The sequence below is a fragment of the Bactrocera tryoni genome, chromosome 2, assembly GCF_016617805.1.
Source record: "Bactrocera tryoni isolate S06 chromosome 2, CSIRO_BtryS06_freeze2, whole genome shotgun sequence".
Taxonomy (NCBI): domain Eukaryota; kingdom Metazoa; phylum Arthropoda; class Insecta; order Diptera; family Tephritidae; genus Bactrocera; species Bactrocera tryoni.
The window spans coordinates 11,055,866-11,080,257 of record NC_052500.1 but is presented as its reverse complement, the minus strand read 5'-3'; positions in this window follow the sequence as shown (position 1 = coordinate 11,080,257).

Below are 24,392 nucleotides of genomic sequence, written 5' to 3'. Positions count from 1 at the left end.
TTATTTTACAAGCTATTTTTACGAAATTCGGCATAGACTATTTTCTGAAACAATGCTACAATCTACCAACAAATTGTACAGATCGGATCATTATAGCATATGTATAGTTGGCATACAAACTGACCGATGGAAATCAAGACAAATATTTTTTGTATGTCATTTTATGCTTTAAAAATGCACATGTGAAGGGTATACATCTTAACCGAATCTCTCGTTTATATACTTGTTGTGAGCGCTAACTAACATAATGTCAAAAACAGCTGATTTTGACAAGTTGAAAAAGTAACAGGATATCTCTCATTTATGAGTTTGCTTTCAGTAATTAAGAGCTAAAATTCTAACCACAATTTAAATTAAATTAAAATAATTTTATATTTTATTTTTTATTAAAATAAATTGTGTTTGCTAATTATTAACTTCTCTTCTTTCTTCTCTCTTTGCAGGTAAGTCGTTAATTCCATTATCGCCTACCAGCCAACAGTTGTGTTTTGGTGAGTTGAATGCCAAAAATGTGTCAGATGCGGTTTGCTACGAATTTTTTATTGCTTTTGGCCAAAGCCACAGATGTGCCAAACCGAAATCAGTTTGAGGCTCGAGGCTGAAAATATAAAATATCCGCCATTGAGCGGTTTCCTTTGCCAGATGTGCGCGCACACGCCCACAAAATCGGCAATGCTACCAAAAGCAACAACCAGTAGCCATCATTTTCCATCCAAAATCAAAATATGTGTGTATGTATGTGTAAGCGTGTGTGTGGTTTGAGCTTGGCAAGCCTTTTTGTTGTAACATGCACTTTTGATCAATTGCCAGAATACTCTTTACATAATTAGAACCCTAACTAGGCTTAGGCACGTGAGCGTATGTGAGCGCTTTAGGGCTAAAAATAAGCGGCAACAAAGAAACGTGAAAAATTCGCTTTAAATAGTCAAATTAGTTTTTTGTTCTCCATTACTTCATTTCATTATTTACTTTTGTTTATACTTTTCTTTCGCCTCCAACTCCCGTGTACACGCGTGCTTAGACGCCATAAAAGCCGTTGACGTGGATATATGAAGTGGATAATATGCAGCACACACCCACTCTACGCTTTATAGAATTTTTATAGTTCCCCATGCACACACACATATGCCTGCGCATATTTTGAGAAATGAAATCGTTAAAGCAAACCGAACTGACAAGCCGAATTCCCAAAGTTGTTTTAAATTAGCCTTTGCAGGTGTGGGCGCGCCTTGAAGCAGACACCGTTCAAGTGCTAGTTGCATGAAACTCTGAACTCTCCAAGCTATGGTATGCCACAACGGTGCTTGAGTAGTATGTCGGTAACTTTTCATGGCGGCTGACACCAACAATAACACTAACACAAACACTTTTCAAATGTTCGCATGAGTCTTTGTATGCGGTTGCATTCTCCAAATTGCTCGCCACACTCAAATTTATTTCGATGCATGCTCATGTGTTTGTTGTTGTTTGTAGTACATGCACTTGTGTGTGGCAGCTTGTAAGCACTTCAGGTGAGTGCCCAAAAGCCCAAATGTATATCCATTGTGTGCATATTTGCAGTTTTGTACCCACTGGGGGTTTTGGCGTCGATTTCTTTGTTAATTTGAAATATTTTGAGGTTAGGTGTAAGTTGGATATTCCTTTATATTATCCGAGAAATTTCTGAAGGCTTCTGTACATAATTTATTTTTTATTATTTTACAAATTTCCAATTCGAAATTACGAATTTATAAAAAATATCTATCTTATTTTTCTGTTGACCGCAAAATTTTTCAGCTTAGCCAAAAAAATTGAAATTTTTTGCAAAAATTTTGTTCCTTCGATCCTTACCTGGAAAATATATACATACTATGTATCTAGGAAAGTCGTGTAAAAATTTCAAGCCGATTAGTCGAGCCGTTTCGGAGAAAATTTCATTCGCCGACGCTCTGAACAGTGTTTCGAGAAAATTGGTTTCACGTTTTGGGAGCCACGAACTTAAAAAATTCTTAGAAATCGGAAATAATTTGCTGGATCAACTTCAAAAGCGAGTTATTTTATATATAAATCTAAAATTGGAAAAGATCTCATTTCTTTCGCAAATTCATTAAACTCATAAAAAAGATATTTTGATGTTTCCAGTTGCACCTACTCTAAAACCAGCAAGCGCCAAAAACTGAAAACATTGAAATGAAAAGAAGTCAGTTAAGTAACAGAAAGGTCCCTGAGAATATCCAGGGAACAAAATTTGAAATTTACAATCTGTTTGAAGCTAAAATATGAAGTTATATTTTATATGCTGCCTCTGTTATAACCTTAAAAAAATATTCTTGATGCCTCTAAGACTGGATTATTTTCGTTCTCTATTTAGATTTTGCTCTTCTTTCAATGCTTCTTTTTCTTTGTTAGCGTAGACACCACTAACGCGGTTATAGCCGAGTTTACAACCTTTAATAAGGACAATAGTCTTAGTCAAAGAGCGCGTTTTTTGAGTTGCGTGCCCTTATTCTTTCTTAAGGGACACACTTGTTTTGAAATTTAGAAAAATTCGCTATTATTGTTTTTTTTTTAATTTCGATAGCTTATATAGTTAAAAATAACATACTAAAATTTCAAATCCATATCTCTAATAGTTTTTGAGTTACAGCCGTTTGTAGTTCAGTCCGTCAGTCCATCAGTTCAATAAGGTCAATCAGTTAGTCCTTAAACGCGATTATCTCATAACAGCATTTTTAAAATTTGCTGCAGTGATAACACAAAGATAAATCATCTGGTCATCAAGAAATTTGATTCTTCTTCTTATGTATATAATTTTATATTATATACAATACTTGTCGGTTTTCTGATCTGATCAAAAAACGAATTTTGTTGAGCCTAAAACGACCAAAATTTGACATAAAATTCAACCTTTAAAAGACGCTATTTTGTCAATTTTTGATCACGTTTTTTCCGAACTTTGTTATACCGCGAAGAAAACGTCAGGGACCCTACAAAGTATAGATACTAATTATCGATATGAGAAATTAAGTCGATTTGGATCTGTCTGTTTGTCGTGACATGTCCCTACCATTTTGAGATATATAATTTTGCATAAGTCCCTTCTTCTCCGAGAAGCTTTTCATTTGTCGAAGCCGCCGATATCGGACCACTATAGCATATAGTTGCCATACAAACTGTACGATCTAAATAAAGTCGTTATATGGGAAACTTTTTTAATTTAGGTATTATCTTCACCAAACTCGACATATATTATTTTTCAATGCAGCGCTACAATCTCCGAACAAATTGTTCAGAGCGGACTACTTTAGCATATAGCTGACATACAAACTGATCCATCAAAATTAAGTCCTGGTATGAATAACCTTTTTGGTTATCGAGATATCTTCATGAAAATTGGTAAGGATTTCTTTCTAAGGCTTCGCTATAATATCCGTATGTATTTTTCACATCGGACCTCTATAGCATATAGCTGCCATACAAACTGATCGATCAAAATTAAGTCCTGGTATGAATAACCTTTTTGGTTATCGAGATATCTTCATGAAAATTGGTAAGGATTTCTTTCTAAGGCTTCGCTATAATATCCGTATGTATTTTTCACATCGGACCTCTATAGAATATAGCTGTCATACAAACTGTTCAATCAAAATTGAGTCCTTGTATGAAAACTTTCTTGTTTGAGATATCTTAATGAAATTTGGTATCGATTATTTTCTAAGGCTTCGCTACGATCTCCGTATATATTGTTCACATCGGACCACTATTGTATATAGCTGCCATACAAACTGACCTATTTAGGGTACAACAAGTTCTTGTATGGAAACTTTACTTTTATTTTTGAAGGGTATTATAGCTTCGGTGCAACCGAATTTAACGTTTTTTCACATTTTGCTGGTATATCTGCATTTATTCACGCTGCACTCAAAGCTCGAAAAATATTTGTGAGGAAAAATGCTCGCTTTAGCATGAAAACTGTGTTGCACATGTCCAACAACCGACAAAACGCAAAATACCGCCAACGCCACAGCGGCAACCCGCCTTCGCCTTTGCCACCTCCCTGCGAGCCAAAAAATGTTATTACAAATACTTACTCTGCTCTGCTTCGCCTTTTTTGTTGCAAGCCATTTCAATTCGCTGGAAACTCATTCATTGGGGGCTGTCTGCGCGCCGTCTGGCCTCTTAAGCCACAAACATATACACATAGGTGTGTGTGTATGTGCTTATTTGCCCACCTGCCCGCTTGTGAATGAGTTCCGTTAGTTGGCTGCCACGCCGCCGTCGTCACTATGTGCAATAAGTTTGCCTCCTGAGAATTCGCTCGCAGACATATGGTGAGACCCTGTATATATGTAGGTATATATTTGTGCGCGTATGTGCAACATTACCGGGCGGATGTATTTGTGGATTTTTGGTGTTGCATGCGGTCGTTGGTGTCGCGTCGTATTTTTCCGGCGGGGTGTGGGTGTGCAGCGTCAGTTCGAGACAAATAAAAGCAATTCATTTGCTCACGTGCATACTTTGTTGTATGGCCAGTTGTTGTAATGCCAGCGTTTGTTGTTGTTGTCATTTGCGGTTGCCACAAAGTCACTCACCGGCGTGTTGTTATTAATGAAGTCACAGTTAAGTAGTTGCAACGTCAACTTGTATCGGTTTACCTTGCCATATTTCGCAGTAAATATATTTAAAAATACTTTGTTGTTGCTGTTGTTGTTGTATTTTGGTAATTGTGTATCGTTTTGTTAGTTTTCGCGATTGAATTACTTACCTGTTTACTTGAGCACGACGCCGATGCTCGCCGCCCTCGCTTTGCTTCATTTATATATTGACTGTATGTATGTAAATATGTATGTAGACATGTACATATATACATATGTGTGTATTTCCTTGCTTGCAATAATTATTTTTTTTGCCAACGTTGACTGAAATTCGTGCACGCCACACCGTCTGTCCGCTGGAATTGCATTTCAATTGGGTCACGTTGATTTGGTTTCGTGTTAAACGAGTTTTTCTGCGCGACAAATACACCTAATAATTCACCGAAATTACATAAGAAACGGCACAATGTTCAATACATGTTGATTTGTAAATGTAATTAGTCATGTGATCACTTGTTTGCTGGAACCGGTGGATAACATCGATCGCCAGTCGTTGGGAAAATTAAAATAACTTGCATTTTTCGAAAAAATTCACATGTGAAACAAGTAAGGAAGAGCCAAGTTCCGGTGGAACTGAAGTTTTTATACGCTCGCAATTTGTAAAGAACACTGGTGAGAAAGTTCTTTGAGGTGTCGACAAAACTGTATATTATAACGGCTAAAAGCGCTACAAAGATATCAATGAAATTCGTTATTCCTGTGGAAGTTCATTCGATGTCATTATTCTGTTCCATGTACACCACGGGCACGCTTGCAGAAGTCCATACACTGAACCCAATTTTCAACGGTTTTCAAGCATAAATTGGCCAATACTGCTTCAATTTCACGACCAAAATTCGTGCGAAGTTCATCAAGCGTCGCTGGCTTTTTGGCATAGTCCATAGAATTGACGTAGCCCCACAGAAAATAGTCTAACGGCATCAAATCGCACGACCGTGGTGGCCAATTGGACCGGCCCATTTCGTGAGATAACACGTTCACCAAATTTGGTTTTCAATAAATCGTTTGTGACATTCGTTGTGGGGCTTGTGTCGCCATCCTGTTGGAACCACATATTGTCCAAATCCATATCATCTAATTCGGGCCAAAAAGATTCAATGGTGAAGGCTTATGTATTTTGCTTATTGGCGAACCCATTCAGCCAGAAATGAGCCTCATCGTTGAAGTTGATTTTTCGACGAAAATCCGGATCTTTTTCAAGTAGTTGATCAGCCCAATTGAGGAACATACGACGATTCTGGTTGTCAAGTGGGTTCAGTTCTTGTCTAAATTTGATCTTGTAAGGATGTAAGCCAAGATCTTTTCACAAAATTCGCCACAACGACGTCACAGAGAAGCCCAACGCTTGAAAACGACGTGTATGAGACGGATTTGGATCTTCCTCAATTTTTGCGCTAGCGGCAGCAATATTCTCGACACTACGGTCACTTCTTTGACTCACTGGCACGGAAACATTTTGTACTGTGCCTGTGGATTCATATTTTTCCACTAGGCGCTCAATTGTTGATCTGGCAGAACGGTTATGAGGACTATAAATTGGACGTAGCGCTCTTGAAGTTGAGGCCACTGACTCCGAATTTCGGTGGTAAATTTCAATAATTTCGACTCGTTTTTGGATCGTATATCTTTTCATGCTGAAATAGCAAACCTTACAGAAGAGAAAAGTAGAAGAGCTTAAAATTGTAAGCTTTCTGATTGTTGCTTCAATTGGTTATACTTGTATTTATAAGTATGTGTTTTAAATTTTTGTTTCTCATACGATTATTCCAAAATATTTGTTTGTTAATGAAAAATGATGCTAGTGTAGTATACTTTTTAAATTTTGCCTACATTTCAGCGCGAAGTTTTACTTCACGTTTTTTACATCTTTGCTTCCATTAGAATATGTTGTGATTAAATGAACACTAAACTTATTTTACTATTCAAATTTAAAGAATATTTTATCCTATCATTAAACAATTTAGACCAAAGGGCTGATATACTTGTATGTATAGTGAACTTTGCCTACATTGCGGCGCAAAGCTCGCTGCAAACTCACTCTCTTTATAATCAATTTTTGCTAAGTACATAATTTATTTAAGAACTGTTTTGGTTTTCATATTTCGTGGCTTTTGTGGCCTACCTTTAAACTCTTTCTAGCCGTATCGCTTGGATGAACTCCATAATTGTGAGATTTACGTATTCTATCGTAATTAGTACACCAGTACTGTAACGCTCTTTAAGATTTATCAAACAGTAATGTAACTTATTTATTCAGCTGGTGTAATTTTCACTCACCCTAAAGTCACATACTTAACCATAATCTTTCTCAAATGTAATTTTACTTTTTGATAGTTATTTTAAATTCTTTAATGCGGCTTAGCACCCACTTTATACCAAATTTATCCACGCATATGCGTAACGGCAAAACGAGATGCTAAAACGATGCTTAAGTCACATAAATACTATTCACCGCAATGAGGAAGAACAACTAAAGCGGAATAGTGAAATTAATGTTTTGAAAAAACAAAAAGATCATGTACATATTCGTAAAGCATGCTTAAATTAACCCGAGCAACTTAATTTGTGTAACTTAATGGCCCTAAAGAGTCTTTCATTACCGAAAGAACGAACGATGGTCGAATATATAGTATAGTAGTTGCCGTGGAGTCAGAGGAAAGAGTAATGTATTTACTTAAAGAAGGGAAGGCTGTAAAAAAAAAATATTTGACGGTCTATACTGAAAAATTTACTAACAAAGTGATCCTATGGTACATATTTTAAAGGACCGAAAGAGATACAGAAAGCTTAGACACTTCCCTACTCAACCCTTGCAGTTCTGCAGCCTAATAAAAATGAATGTAGATGAGAAATATGAATTTAACATAAGAGCATATATGAATAAAGTCGATTATTCTCTATATTTGCTCCGATCTATTATACAGTTTTAAGCTGTTTGTTCGTTTCGCCACTCTGCAGTGTTTAACATATGTATGTAGTTTAGTGAGAGGCTCAAATCAACTCGTACAAAATTGAAAGTTGAAGAAGTTGATATATACATACATACATTTTTCGATAATGATAAGTCAACAACTTACCAAAATATTTCGGGATCCCGCTAAAATTTAAAATTTTCGGGATTCAACAAACAGTCAAAATTTAAAGTTAAAAAAGTTGATATACATATACATTTTTCGATAAAGAAAAGTCAACAAATTGCCAAATTATTTCGGGATCCCGATAAAATTAAAAAATTCGGGATTCAACAAGCAGTCGTAAAATCATTCTTTTAAGTTGTTTGGAACTTTCCTTTGAAAACCGCAAAAGATATCGAAAAATTTTCGGGATCCCGAGTTTGTAAATTTTAAATTCATGTAATCTAACAAGTATTTAGTCTTATTATTGGGCTAATTGTATTGTTTGTAAGCATAAAAAGTAAGAAATTATCGACCAACGATTCTAGAAGCACATTATAAAAAGGTGGCAACGATGACTAAGCATGCCGACAATGAAAGCAGGTACGGATAATGAACTAAACCTTTCTACCGATGTACGCGCTGTATGTTATATACTTGTATGTGCGATATGTGTACATATGTATATGACAACAACAAAAACAAGCGATATTTGCTTTTCGCAAGTTTGTAATAAATACAAAAGACTCCGTGGGGCCGAAGCGAGGAAGAGCCAACGAGCAGATACACACAAGCATATTTGTGGATGAGTGTACATACATATATGCATACAAATGTATGTTTTTTTTACATGCATATATATTTATCTAAAAGTGTACATATGTATGTACAAGTGTGCATTTGTATGTGTGCGAATATTTAAGGTAGCTGACTAACCAACATTTTGTCAACGCTCCGATAACAACAAAATGAACGCTCATAAATATAATTAACGGTAAATAAAAGTCACAAACAAATGGCAACAAATTTAAGTTATGCTTAAAACAAAAATAAAAATAAAAAAACAACAATAAACAACAGCTAAAATAGCTCAGTTATAAAAAGTGTAAATAAAAACGCGAAAAAGTGGCGAAAGAGCAGAGTTAATAAAAAAGTTTAACAGTAAAATTACCAAAAATAAAATAAAAACCAGAAAAAAAGTTAATTTCAGCTGCACCAAAGCTATAATACCCTTCACAAATACAAAAGTTTCCATATAAGAACTTGATATTGGTCGATCAGTTTGTATGGCAGCTATATGCTAGAGTGGTCGGATTTAAACTATTTCTTCGGAGATTGTAGCTTTGTCTTGGATAATAATTCATGCCAAATTTCGTGAAGATATCTTGCCAAATAAAAAAGGTTTCCGTACAAGGTCTTGATTTTGATCGTTCAGTTTGTATGGCAGCTATATGCTATAGTAGCCCGATCCGAACCAATTCTTCGGAGATTTTAATTTTGCTTTAAACAATACATTGTGTAAAATTTCGTGCAGATATCTATTGAAATAAAAAAGTTTTCCATACAAGCACTTAAATTTGTACGGCCAGTTTGTAAGGCAGCTATATGCTATAGTGGTCCGATATGAACATTTTCTTCGGAGATTGTAGCTTTGTCTTGGATAATAATTCATGCCAAATTTCGTGAAGATATCTTGCCAAATAAAAAAGGTTTCCGTACAAGGTCTTGATTTTGAGCGTTCAGTTTGTGTGGCAGCTATATGCTATAGTGGTCCGATATCGACGATTCCCCCAAGTAAGTAGCTTCTTAGGGAGAAAAGTACGTGTGGAAAATTTCAAATCGATATCTCGAAAACTGCTAGTCCTTCAGTGGTAAACTTAATATACCCTGTAAAAGGCGTAATAAAGCATGAGGTGTGTATGTTTGCATGTATGCGTGTATGCAAGCATATATGTGCATATGTATGTTTGTGTGTGCAAAAAGTGTCAAAGCGTGCCGATGCCGCCGACTTGAGTTGTGATTTATGATCAAATAAAAATATGCCACACTTGCTGACGTGCATTCGTTGTCAAGGTATGCATATTTTTTAACATGATTATTGATATCTGTATGTGTGTATGTGTGCAGTCACCAGTTATGATCATTTACCGCTATTTCTTATAATTTACACTGCATGCGCTGGCTTTCAATTATTTTAGCAAATAATAGCAAATGTCATCTACTTATACATACATATCTACGTGTTTATTTATTTATGTATGTATGTATGTTTATTGGAAAACACATTACTTTTGTTGCAAGCAAGTACTAGTTTTCTGCATTACAGATGACACGGGATGTCGTGAAAGTTTCAGTTTTCTGCCATTTATGTACTTTTTATATACCTTTTATTTGTATATTTGTATATGTGTGTGCGGTATGTGTGTTTTTGTATGTGAAAGGCGGCAGTAACAATAGAAATGGCAAATAATAATATTTCTGCACATATGACGGCACATATTCGTTACAATAGACAAAGCAAAGGCATTTTGTGCTAATAAAAGCATCCTGCTGTTACTGCCTCAGGCGTGTAAATGAGAGACTCATGCAAACTTAATTACTATTATGCCAATATACTTTAAACTATACTATGTTGCATGTAGTTCAGTGTAATTTGCATAACGGTACAAGTAAATCACGCGTGTTGATTTTCAAACAATAAGATTGCGGGCAACTTTTTCAATATTTTTGCTACAAACAGAGTGAAAGTAGAGGAATGAAAAAGCAAAGTCCTTACTTCAAGGTTTTTAAAAAGTCATTCTCGAATAGAAATTAAAAAAAAAAACTGTTGAAATGCAGTTGACCAAACCAATAAAGCTTTATAAGGACCATCTATTAATTCCTGGGGAGTCCTCTTCTTCTTAATTCTTGGGAGACCTGCAGATCAAATAATCATATTAAATGTGGTATGAACTGAATCCTACATCGATGCCATTCTCTCTGAATGTGTTCTTTTTCTCTGTTTCTCTTTCTCCACCCCCTGTTTCTCACTGAAGTGGACTCTAAAAGAGGTTAGGTATTTCTGATTTCTCGTTAGAAGCTTGATATATGGTTGCCACACGAGCTAACGCAAAAAAACACCTCTTCGACCCAATTTCCATCTATTAATCGTTGCTGAATAGCAACAAACTCGGTCCGTTTCTAAACTGAAAATGTCTTCTTCTTTATTGGTGTAGATACTCCTTACGCAGTTATCGCCCAGTTTACAAGTCGTTCTACCTTTTCGTCGTTTGGCGTGATTTGGAGATTCAAGTGTAGCCAGACCCTTTTCCAACTGGCCTTCCCAACGGAGTGAGTCTTCCTGTTCCTCTGCTTCCCCCGGCGGGTACAGCGTCGACTACAATCAGAGCTGGAGTGTTTTCATCCATACGTACGACATGACATAGCCAGCCTAGCCGCTGTCTCTTAATTCGCTGAACTATGTCAATGTCGTTGTAGAACTCGTACAGCTCCATCGACAGCGGTATTCACCGTTTCTAATGCGCAAAGGACCATCAGTCTTCCGCAGTGCCTTTCTCTCGAAAACTCGTAGCGCCGACTCATCAGATGTTACCATCGTCTATTTCTCAGCACCATACAGCTAAATGGGAATAATGGTTTGGCCTTTGTTCGTCGAGAGAGGACTTTGCTTCTCAATTGGCCACTCAGTTCGGAGTAGCATATGTTGGCAAGAGTTATCCTGCGTTGGATTTTGAGACTGACGTTGTTGGTGTTAATACTGGTTCCAAGATAGACGAAATTATCTACGACTACAAAGTTATGACTGTCTACAGTGACGTGGGAGCCAAGTCGCGAGTGCGACGACTGCTTGTTTGATGACAGGAGATGTTTCGTCTTACCGTCGTTCACCTGGAGAATGCAGAACTAAAGCGGATGGGTACTGATGATAAAAGCTGAGTTGCTTGCGACCATGTCAAGGGAAAACGGTCGTGGCCATATCGCTGTAAGCCGGCGCAAACGGTGGCCGAGGCAAGATTGACGGTCAGAAATTGAAATTACCTTGTCAGAAAAGGAAATAACCTTTTTAAGTTGCATTCCTACGACCAGGCTGTTCATTCTGACCAATTTTTGGCCAACAATTGGATCCTCTAAAAGAAGCAAACGCCCCGAAGAAAGCAGCTTTGGTCAAAAGGTGTGGAATTGCGTTGCATTAGGACGACGCCAAGACACATACATATATAACTAGTGACTCGCCAGAAGCTTTGGAAGCTTAATTGGAAAGTTGCAGTGCGTCCGTCTTATAGTACGCACCTGGTACTAAGTGGTTATTATATATTTCTACCTGTGGTGAATAATTTCGCTTGTTAAGTTGAGTTACCATCTGTCGAAGCCAAGGCTCACAAACTGGCTGAGCCTGATTCAAAATATAGCAAGAGATTTTTCGTAGCGTTTTTGGTTTCGTTAATGACAGGCGAAATCGAACTCGGAACTTAAAACATTTTTCATGTTAAAAATCCGCTCATAAAATCCAATAGCCGTTCAGAGGTGGAGATTTTCTATGACCTTCCATTTGTCGGATAGCATGAAGACTAACACAAAACAGGCGTTCATTAACCGGAAAATGGCGAACACTTCTAAGAATTCCTTATTGCCTTGAAAGGTAAAATTAAAAATGTCGACTGTGAAGAAATGGAAATCCTGTGCGCGTACTTAATCATGCTTGATAAAAGGAAAGCTTCATACTCCCGAGAGCTTGTTACTAAGTAGGAAGTTGCATGTTCCTTTCACATCTATGCACATTTTTAGCTACTCACACATCGGTAGGTACATAACTTGTATGTATGTGAGTACATGCTTGCAATGCCATTAATGCACAATGAACTACTTTAGGCGAGTTACTACTCGTTAGCTAGTCAAACAAAGGGGCGTTGGCGTCGACGACACATTATAGCGACTGATTGGTTGCATGAATGAAATGCATTAATTATACCTTAACTCACATTTGTTGTGTAACAACATACACTTTGTCGCGTTAAATGCAAATTGAGTTTACATTTTGGCAGCTGTGCATATACTGTTAGACTCGGAACAATGAATAATTAATTTCTATGAGCTGGTGAAGCTTCGGCGGTGATTCACTGCTACATATAATTTTACATGACTATGTTTTGGTACATTTGTTTGTCGAGAGATCATTTTCACCTAGAATAGTGTAAATATTTTAATAACCCTATGACATAAATTGTAGAAGACTATTTCAAGGTTGGAGGCGGCATACCAAAGCTATTTTATGTAAGAAGCAATACTTTTCGCAATGCTATGTTGTATTTTTCTCAAAATGTATATAAGTTTGAGAACCCTCTTACTTTTTTGTAACCTATTTCTACTTTGTTGTTGCTATTGTACCTATTGTGGTTACCTAGTCCCCGTTAAGATGGCTAGTAGGCCCAGAAAACGTGCTGTTTCGACGGGGTCGGACCATAGGGAGATGGGTGTCAGATGTGTAGGGTTAGCTGGACATGCAAAGAGGTGGTTAGAGTCTTGCAGGGACTCATTGCATGTTGGACATGTCTTTGGTATTTAATTTTGGTTAAGGACCGACCGGCCGATTGCCTTACATGTAGCCGAAAACGTTTCTTTGCCTTGTCCCCTTGTGCTGCCGTCTAGCGTCTTGAGGATTTTGTTACGATTCTATACTTTGGTAATAATCGCGGTCGTGTGAGGAGTGAAGTAGCACAGGCTGTCGAATGTCACACCTAAAATCTTAGGGTTATTGTGTTAGTCGGAATTTTAACGCCTTCGACTGCAATATTAGGGTCAAGTCTGTACTCCTTCGTCCAGTTAGTGAATATGGTCGCTATGGACTAAGTGGAGGAGAATGTTAGGTTCCGTGATGCGAGAAAGGTCGGCGAGATAGCTGTTTACGTTTGAGGACCGTCCTCTCGCAGGCTGGTTTTTAGTTGAGGCCAAGAACTATCTGGGCGTTTATGAGACGAAGTGCTCTGGTGGTAGTCTAAGTTTTAGAATTTCTACTTTGTCTTTGAAACAGGTCTTCTTTCGGTCGAAACATAAGATTTTGTGGCACTTGTAATTGAAATAGTAACTTTTCTTCCCTCTTGAAATCCGAAAAAGCGAAAACCATATACATATGTCAATCTGTCTACCACGAGTTTGGGTCCAATCAGTCAGCTTTTGGCAAAGAGCTCAAGCTTATTGAAGTGTTAAGAGTTCCATGCTTAGTACTCAAGAAAATTCGGGTACCTTTTTTGAAAACAAAAACTCTACGAAGTCATATCTTTATTTAAAAACTTTCATTCATTTAAATCGGAGTTTTGAAAGCAAGCATCCGGTCAAAAAGGAGCATTTTTCGTTTACTTACCTATAGTTTTGGCATAATCGAGCCAAAACTTCAACCTTATTAACTGAGGAAGGTAATCAGCCGAGATCCAACCTGCGGATCTGCTACGATCGCATTTTCTGTATATAGACAAAATAAGAGAGCGAAAATGACAGTTTTTAAACTTCCCACAACAGCGCCATCTATAGATTTTTATAATCTGAACAGTGTATATTAATTCTTCCACAATGTTTGTAACGCGTAGAAGGAAACCCTATAAAATATATATATGTCCTTCTGTGTTACTCGAAATAGTCATTCAGTTTTTTAGCTATCGATCCAAAAAACTGCTCATTTGTCGGAAACTCCGATATTGGACGTGTTCAAGTTCCTATATAGAAAATTTCTTCATTTGGCAAGATATCTTCACGAAATTTGACATAGACTTTTATTTAAGGCAACACTACATTCTACGAACAAATCTCCCAAATCGGACGACTATTACATGTAGCTGCCATATAAACTGAACGATCGGGATCAAGTACTTGTAAGAAAAACTTTTTGATTTGACGAGATATCTTCAAAAAATTTGGCGTGAGTTATTGTCCAAAGTCACGGTGCTATCTCCCAAAAATTGTTCAGATCGGACTACTGTAATATATAGCTGTCATATAAACTAATCGCTCAAGTGATCAAGTCTTTGTATGGAAAACTTTTTTATTCGTGAAAAATTGTCCCTTTTTTATCACTGAAATTATTTAATATACCGTTATTATTTCTCAAAAAATACTATGTGTGACAATTTTCTCGTTGGAGTTTCTAACATTATAGACAATTTCGAAATTTCACCAATTTTTCGCAATTAAAGTTTTCTTCGTTATTTTCTATATTTTTATGCAATATCACCTCTTTCGCTGTTTATTTAATGTTTAAAATATTATTTAATTGGCCATATAATTTATATGATTTCGCGCCCTGCATACAACGCACTTACGCACACCCATACACACACCAATACCTACATTTCCACTTACCCAACCGGCTGACAGGTTTTTCCGGCGCGTCAATTGCTTGGCGCAACACCGGTAATAGAGATTTCCTCAAGCAAAACTTCACAACACTCACTCGAAATAATTGTGAATTATTATCAAAACATTCACACATTGCTCCAATCGCTATTATTACCATTGCGACGGCTGTTGTTGGCTGCTAAGCGCTGCTGTAGCCTGACCCCCAATGTCAGCAGACGCCGCTTTGGGCCGCCAAGTAGCTCTACGCGGCGTTTCCACAGCCTGTCAGCTCTGTGAAACGGCCGTCTGCTCATACAACAACCAACGCTGTTTGCTTTCAGTCAAGTCTTGTAGGATTGAGTGTATGTGTGTGTGTCGGCGCATCTCTTTACCGTTGTGCCACTAAATCAAATGCGAACACCGCACATTTTAACAAAACCAGCACGCAATGCAATTAATCATTTCAACTCATAAAAGTAAATGAAAAATACAACAATAACAAACAGCAGTAAAAACAACAAATTATATGAAATTTGCGCTTATCACTTTAAAGAAATTTTACGAGTGCGAATGCGAAGGCACAGAAAAAAGCTGCTGGTTAAGCAATGAGTGCAGAAAAAGCAATAAAATAAGAAAAATTGTTAACTTCAATTGTACCGAAATTGTAATACCTCTCACAGGCGCATTCTTTTTGAATTTCATCGCACAGTTTGTATGACAGCTATATGCTATAGTGTACCGATCTGAACAATTTCTTCGGAGATTGGTCCGTTAGCTTAAAAAATAATCCCTGGCAAATTTCGTGAAAATATCTCATCAAATAAAAAAGTTTTCCATACAAGACCTTGATTTTCTTCGCATAGTTTGTATGGCAGCTATATGCTATAGTGGACCGATCTTAAAAATTTCTTAGGATACTATAGCACTGCCTATGACAATCATGCCTGCTAAATTTCGTGAAAATATCTCGTCAAATAAAAAAGTTTTCCATACAAGTACTTGATTCCGATCGTTCAGTTTGTATGGCAGCTATATGCTATAGTAGATCGATCCGAACAATTTCTTCGGATATTAGTCCGTTACCTTAGAGAATAATCTATAGCAAATTTCGTGAAGATATCTCTTCAAATAAAAAAGTTTTCTCTACAACGACTTGTTTTGACCGTTCGGTTTCTATGGCAGCTATAGGTTATAGTGACCCGTTATCGTTAACCTAATATACTCGTGTTCAGGGCATAAAAATTAAAACTAAGGCTTTTTTTGTAAGCTCAGCTTTTTTTTTAATTCGGCTTATGAATAAATGTATGCGCTTTTCTTTCGCTTTGTGTCTTGCTTCGTATTTTGTCTCTTTCTTCGTGCTTGTCTCATTAATAATTTTGCATATTTTAATTTGTTTTATGCACAAACTTCCAGCGTCATTTACCATTTTTGCCACTTGGCCGCCTAAAGTGCGTTGACTAACACTTTCGCACATGAATATGCAATATGCTGTGGTCTGTCAGTACATTTGTGTGTATGTGCGCATGCGCGTGCCTGTTTGGCTGCTCCATTGCGTGAATGGCGTTTTAATTAAATGTTAATGCTCAATTCACTGTGGCATTTTGCTGTTTTGGTTTGTACAACAACAGCACCAACAATCGGTAAGGTAAGCAAAGCAACAACAACAATTTTCTTGGTTTGCAAAGCAACAACAACAACTTTGACAAACGTTAAGATATGCTGTGCGCTGCGCATGCTAAGGCATTACGCCATGTTTGGGGTGGTCGTAGGCTTTTTAAGCGGAAAACAACTTCATTATTGGCCAATTGTTGCAGCAGCGGGAAGTCTACATTGTTGTGCATACATAGCTATCGCGATACCGTGGCGGGCTAATGATGATGAATATTAATGCAAATTAATTTGTGGAAAAATTTGCTAATATAGTAAGAGATTTAGTGTTAGTGTATCATAAAATGCAATTATATATTTATATTTTGCTTATGTGGGCTGGGGGTAGATATGAGCCAATCATGTTGGGTACCGATTTATATTAGACAAGCGACAGGTATTCACACTATGTTATTATTTTTTATATAGTATCTCTCAAAGTATCCTAATAAGTGGTTTTAAATTAACCGGAAGTAGGAAAATCAGCATACCCAATTTACGATATGGTTGCTGGTTGGATAACTATAGATATATTTTTTTGTTAACGGTAACAAATTCCAACGTATACTGTAAATACTTATTTTTTTATATTTTTAATGAACTTTATTCATCCAAATATGTACCATTTTGTAGGCCACTTTTTGCCATTTTTCCGTCAAAGACATTATTACATCAGTGTAAAACTTGTCTGGTTTCTCAATGAAAAACTGCGACAAGTAATTTTTAAAGGTTTCTCTTGAAGCCAACTTTACTCCATTAAGGGAGTTTTGCATTGACCGAAACAAATGGTAATCCGATGGTGCAAGGTCAGGACTATATGGTGAATGCTTCAGAACTTTCCAGTCGAGCTCTCCAAGTTTTTGCCGAGTCATCAAAGATGTGTGTGGTCTAGCGTTGTCCTGATGAACACGAAGCCCTTTCTGTTGATCAGTTTTGGCCATTTTTCGACTGCGTGCTTCAATCTCATCAATTGTTGACTGTAAAATGTAGAACCAATCGTTCGACCAGGCTGGATCAGTTCATAGTGGATGTTTCCTTTCCAAACCAACCCAACCATTCAGCATAACCTTTCGAGGCGTCAATCCTGGCTTTGGGAGCATTTGTTGAACTTCACCACGCTCGGACCATGATCTTTTTGGAACATTATTGTCGTATTTTATCCACTTTTCGTCTCCTGCTACCATTCGCTTCAGAAATGGTTCGATTTCTTTTCGTTTCAGTAAAGAATCACAGATGTTAATTCGGTCCATTTAATTTTTCACAGGCAATCCATGTAGTACCCAAACGTCGAGCTTCTTTTTGTAGCCAGCCTTTTTTAAATGGTTCAAAACCGTTTGATTATAAATGTTGAGTTCCTTAGCGATGTCATGGCTGCTTATGTGGTGGTCCTGGTCAATTTTTTCCATAATTTCATCGACTTTCACATCGAAATTTTCAGAACAGTAGCGAGAAAAATATTGTTGTGCTACACGAACTGATACAGCATCGTCTCCGCAAACTTCAAAAATTTCATTGGTGGCGTTCGTGGCCTTCTTCTTTTTTCAAAATATAGTGAATTTCTTCATTATTTGAAGCTTTCTTGCTACTCAACTATCTGTTGGCAATGTAATTCTGCTTCGATTCTGCCGGCACCTCAATCAGCTGGTCTTTGTCAATCTTACCTAATATGAAAGCTGCCCTCTGGTTCCGGCTTTTCCTAACCTGATATAATGATTTTCTTCTGACTTTGGTTGGTACTCATGGCTGTTTCAGAGTTGAAGCGTTCCATGTTTATGCAATTGGTACTTCGGAACCTGCTGTATTCTCAGCTGCGTTGTATGGCTAGTATACCCAGCAGCACTCTTAATCTTGTGGTTCTAATATTTCTAATATCAAACTCTGCGAATGGTTACAGACATTTTTCTTTAAGTAGTTATCCCTTAAGTAGTTTTGTAGTGTAGAAAAATACCGTTTCTTGATTTCGCAACACTAAGCACCTCTGAGTCAGCAGCGCAATCTGACCTAGCGTATACCATACACTAAGTCTTCATTGCAAAAGTTGCCAACACAAACCGCAAAAGCGACATATTTCAAAGCTAAAATATTCTGCAAGAAACCCCACAATTTAACATCACTTAACTGAACTGTGATAAAACGAGGTGTTTGAGCCGGCAGCGAGGTACACCATTTCCCAGCTAAGCAGTGCTAATTACCTCTTAAACTATTATTTCCGCACATTGCACATTAATTTCCATAACCAATGTCATTGCAGTCATAAGCGGCTGACACTTTCCCAGCTTCTCACATGCGCTGCAATTTCAAATTCTTACATTTTATTGCGGCCACCAACAGCAACATTACCACCACCACCGCCATCGCTAAAGACGTGTCGTGGCATAAAGTGCAGCGCCGAGCTTTTAAGACTTCCTCCTTTGCACCATTAAATTGTGGCCAAGGCACAGACGCTACCATTTCAACCGCAGCGCAGTTAGACACACACCAACAACTCCTTCACAGCGGCGCCCGCACTGCGGCTTTCCTACCCATTACCTTCCAAAGCAGTCTGAGCGCAAGAGCCAGCCAGCCAGCCAGCCAAGCCGGCATCCAATGCAACCAGCGTTTCATTTCCGGAAATTTGTTATTCCTACTTGCTGCCACTTCATTTTACAAGTCTCGACAACTGCCTTCACTTACACATTTTGCATGCCAACGGCAACAGCAACAAAAAAAACACACCTCCAACATAAATAGAAGTCACTCAACAGCGCTGGCTGCTTGCTTATACATACATACATACATTCAGCTTGTTGTTGTTGTTGTTTCATTTATTTCAAAAAAATAAAAAGGCACAATTAATTTACAATTCAACTGGCTCGGCCACAGCAACGTCACAGTTCGACGGCAACGCGTCAACGTGAAGGTTATTTGATACGCGCGCACTTGGCATTCATTACATGTGAGAAATAGAAGTAAACGAATGCATAATGAAAAAAAAATGTTGAAAAAAATTAGAAAAATTTAAAGAAAATACGCAAAACCGAGTGCAAGATGTGAAAACAACAATGAAAACTGCAAATTCATCACTTAAATGACTAACAGCGCTGCCAAAGACGCGCGAGTGTGCAAATTGCTTTTCTTTGTCTGTTGTAGCTCTTGACTTTTCAGCCGACTCTTGGCTGTTGCCGTCCTCTTTAACACTCATAAATGTTTGAATATTTGACCTCCGTTGGCCGCAGTCAATTTGACATTTACTTTTATAAGCGTCTACGCGCCTCAATGGCTTTGTTTTAGACATCCTTCATGGTTGGCTTCATGAAAGCTGTTAGCGCTTAATTAACGTGATCTTCTGCTTAGCCTTCGAAGCTGAACCTCTTTTCTGTTTGAGAAACCAAAAATAGTTTGAGTAAAGTTTTTCGAACCAATGCTTCCTGGTTCTTGTTGAGTTCCCCACTTTAACAGAGTTCCCTTCATTAGAAATAGTATACAATTTTTAAACCTTTGTAACTCTTTTCCACTGCCACTCCCATTTTTGGTGGCTCATGTCTTCAACCAGTTGATAAGCTGAAATACCTAGAGCTCAAACTTGATAGAAAACTTTCATTTAGGCAAAATATTGAGGAGAGAATAAGAATTGTCTTATATTGCTGTAGAAAAGCTATAAGGAAAATAGACTCGCACCAAAGGTGGAATTTTGGCTCTATGTACTGCTACGTACCTTCAGGGAGGTGAGCATGCACTCCTACAGTCGAGCTAACTGTGCGCTCAAAGCGAGTCAGTGAGCGTCTGTTCTCACTAAAAATATCATCAAGCTACTTCATCCTCAGACTCGTTTGTTCATAGCTGAATCGCTGGCGACTGTACACCCGATCCCCCCTCTCTTACACCTCTAACATCGAAATGGGATAGTCTAGTTGGATCTCTCAATAAGAATGAAGGAGGGTGATGTCGAAACTATCAAGCATTTTCTCCTCCATTGTCCAGCCTTTACAAGGCTGAGAATGACATATCAAGGCAGTCTTACCTTTGTTGAACCATCAGGCATAGTCGAACTGATATTAGCCGTCTCTACAAATCTTTGATAGGCTCAAAACGCTTTGTCGATTGGTAAGGGTCTTATGATCTATTATTAGGAGATTTAGATAACACATGCCGTATCTTTCTAAGCTGTCCAAGTGGGATCCCTGTGAGGATCGACCTCTTCACCTAACCTAATGTAACCCTTTTCCAACTCAATTTTCTGATTTTTAACTATGATTTGTTACTTTTAAGTGATATTTGTTGAATCCTAAGCAAAGCAACGAAATGGTTTAACAACGGCGGTCTTGGACTAGGTCTGATTGCTTAAATCTTACTGGTTTGAAACCTAACATAGAATTTTTTTCTGGTGAAATCGATAAATCTATCTTTTCTTACTTCCACTTTATTCCTCTCGCTCGCTTCTCTTTCTCTCTTCTTCTTTCTGGTTTAAAATTTTTTGTCTCTGTCTCCCGTTATCTATGTATTAGCGAAACTCTCCGTTTTCAGAGTTTTGTTTAAGGTGTTTGACCGGACGCGTCAAGGTAACGTGAACGAAACCAAACCTTCATGAATCCGGTGATCACCTGTTACCTTACTATCAGTATGGAAATGTGAGTACAAAATTAAGGTGTAATTTATGATATCATTAAGAGGCAAGATAAAGAAATTGTTGTAGGTTTGGAAAAAAATTTTGCAATGAGTTGCAACTAAAAGTCATAATTTCACAAAAGATTGCATTCAATTCTAAATTCTCATACTTTGTTGATTAACCTCTAGATTTATGTAAGTATCCAAATCTGATAGCTAAAGACTATTGGATGAATAAATACTAAAAAGATACCGCCTTGACGTCTTATAAACAATTGTATTGCTGTGGGCTTGAATGAAGTTTCTCGAATCTGAACTTTGAAATATTTCTAGAGATAACAATTAAGTGATGAATTCTAGAATTACTGTAAAGGTACCGCCTTGACACCTTTAAGCAGCTGCACCCGTCAACTCCATTATTGTTGGTTGGAAAGAATTTTTTTTAACCTAAATCTTGAGACATTTCTAGAGATAACAACTTAAGTTTTGAAATTTATAAACAATTGAAAAAATACTGAAAAGCCACCGGTCTCTCCATCAGCTAGTATTCATTCATTCTCCCCATTGCTAACACTTCTGACTTGAAAAACTCTCCAGTTAAGTTTTTCTTAATAAAAGTCGGTATAATTTGCTCAGCTTCCAATGTATTGAAGAATCAATAATCTAAAATAATCAAAATTAATTTAATATCCTTTCTAGTTTTATTTCTCGAGCACAACCCAAAAAATGCTACAAATAAAAATACCTTCACCGTTAACGGATATTAAAAATGTTTTCTGAACTAAAATAGCTTTGTCAGCGTTGCGGCTGAATCACGGAAGCAAAGCAAAATAAACAGCTATCAAGCGCATTAAAACAGCTGACTGCCAATAAATGCATCGAGTAGAAAAATTCTCAAAGGAAATGTTTTCCGCTGTACGCTTCCCTTATTGCTTTCCGTTCATGCTGGCGTCAGCGCAGCGAGTCCACTTCTCGCCACATCACTCTGCCCGGTATGTGCCCGTTGGTTGCCAAGCTTGGCAGTTATTCCAATAATTTTGTTGTCTCGTTTATTACAAGTCTTATTACTGAAAATTCGCTTTATCGCTTCGAAAATCGTTGAATGTGCGTCATAAGCTTTAGTTATTGTCGTTTCTTCGGCAGACAACAATGTTGCAAGCCATTCTTCAGCGCCACTTCAGCATAACGGCTTCATGCGCTTCACGACCGTTCACTATTCTTAGCTCGCGCAGTTTATTGTGTCTTCATTTCGCTTTCTTCACTGTGGTTGGCTGTAGCTTCTGCTTAGTGGCTCTTGGCCGACGTTTTCATGCCTTTTTGCTTTTCAATATTTCGTTTCGGTTTCCAGCTTCTTTTCCTCACTCACCGCCATTGTTTGTGCAGTTTTTTCGAGCGTCTTTAAAGCATTGTATGCTTTTCGCTGATTATCTTGTTCGTAGAAAAAAAACTTATGCAAAAACATAATAACTACAGATTGAGTCATTCATATCGTTTGTACGAGCTTTTGCATTATTTCGCTGTAGAGTTTTAGGGTAATACACAATATTTTTTGGTCATAAGAACTTGGCTTTCACGCCTGTTTTTTATCGTTTCGTATTATTCTCTTGTCTTATCTTTACAGCTTGTTTTCTTACTTCGATAAGCGATTTGTGCGATTCTGTTGCTAGCAAAAGTAGTTTGATTTTTTGTTCAATAATATGGGCCGGGTAAAAGTTCGTTCACCCATTGAAGACTTTCATTATTAACGAGTTCATATCGAATCGAAAGTTTTTGAGAGTAAAACTATCTATAAATACTGATGCTAAAAATATGTTTTCTAAAGCGAAGTAAGCATTCTTTTTATGTTGCGAGAACTCGAGCAATTGCGAGACCGAACATGCTTTCCGAAAGCTTTCTAAATCGGGTGTATAAACTGGGCGTTTTTTATGTAACCGTTCTGTTCCTCACAGAAGACGCTTTGTTCTTCGCTATAAATATTTATACAAGTCACTCTGTTCCTAGCTGTATTCGTTCTGTGGTCTCGAAATTTTAAGTAATATCGTAAGTAATTTTTCGAAATCTAAATCAAAGTGAACTTGAGACTTTCAGTTACACCTTGTGACTATTTCCCCACGTCAAGGTGACACAATTATTAATATCAGCGAGCTTCTTCTTACAATTTTTTTTATTATTTCTTTGCCATCTCACTGGATCAACACTGGGAATTAGCTCTGGCAGAATGAGAGCCTCTCTTAGTACTTTTTTTCTGCAGTGAGCTATTTCTTAATAGACATAACCTAAGATTACCTTATTAATAGAAGCGATGCGATACTAAATACATTAGAATTTTAGATCTTTCGTTGTAACAACTTTATGTGGAAAATTAGTATTTATGGGATGTGGGTATGTTCTTTTGCTTCTCTTTTCCACTTTTATGATACCAATTTCAAGTGGTTCTAAATGTAGGCAATGTTTTTGCGAATTATCGATCCGAAGATTTGTTTACTATGTAGATTATTACATGAGAATTGCACCGCGACCTTAAGTCTATTGCGCCCTCCCCTGTTTACAATGAAGAGTTTCGGTCTTTTATGTCTTCTTGGCCAAGCTATCCTTGTTATTCTTGCGGTGTATTATCAACTGAAAATATATTTCTAAATCAAAGTTCTGAGAAAAAATTATAAGCTGTAGTAAAGGGTGATCTATTTCGAGGTTCCCTACTTTTTTAAAGAAAAAAACACATAAACTTAAAATTTAATGGGATCCAGCCGTTGAGTCTAATTTTCGATGACTCGTTCGGGCATTTCGACTGGTAATTGGCGAATGATACGCGTGATCTTCTGCTCCAAGGTCTGAGTCGAAGCGGGATTGCCCGCATAGACTTTAGACATTACACGTTCCTTCAAGATCACACGATCTTGCCAGTCAATCAACCGGCCCAAAACGTGAAATTATCTGCTTACCAAAATGTTCAACAAATCCATTGATTGATGCGATGTGTGGGAAGTGTTGCCGTTTTATTGAAACCAAAAGTGGACAAAATCAGGAGCTTCAACTTCAGGCATCAAATAGTAGGTTTTCTTGGCGCGACAACGGCCGCGATTGACGGTTACGTTCTCACCAGCGTCATTGAACCTCTTCAGGTTGCTCTTCGTTCCAAATGAGGCAATTATGCTTGTTTATCCATTAAGCCAGAAATGAGCCTCATCGCTGAACAAAATTTGGCCCAAAAAGTCGGATCTTTTTGGAACTTGTCAAGAGCGATGTCGCTTGTGAAGGTCGAGCGTCTTCAATTCTTGTAAAAGCTGTATTTTGTATGGTCATGAAA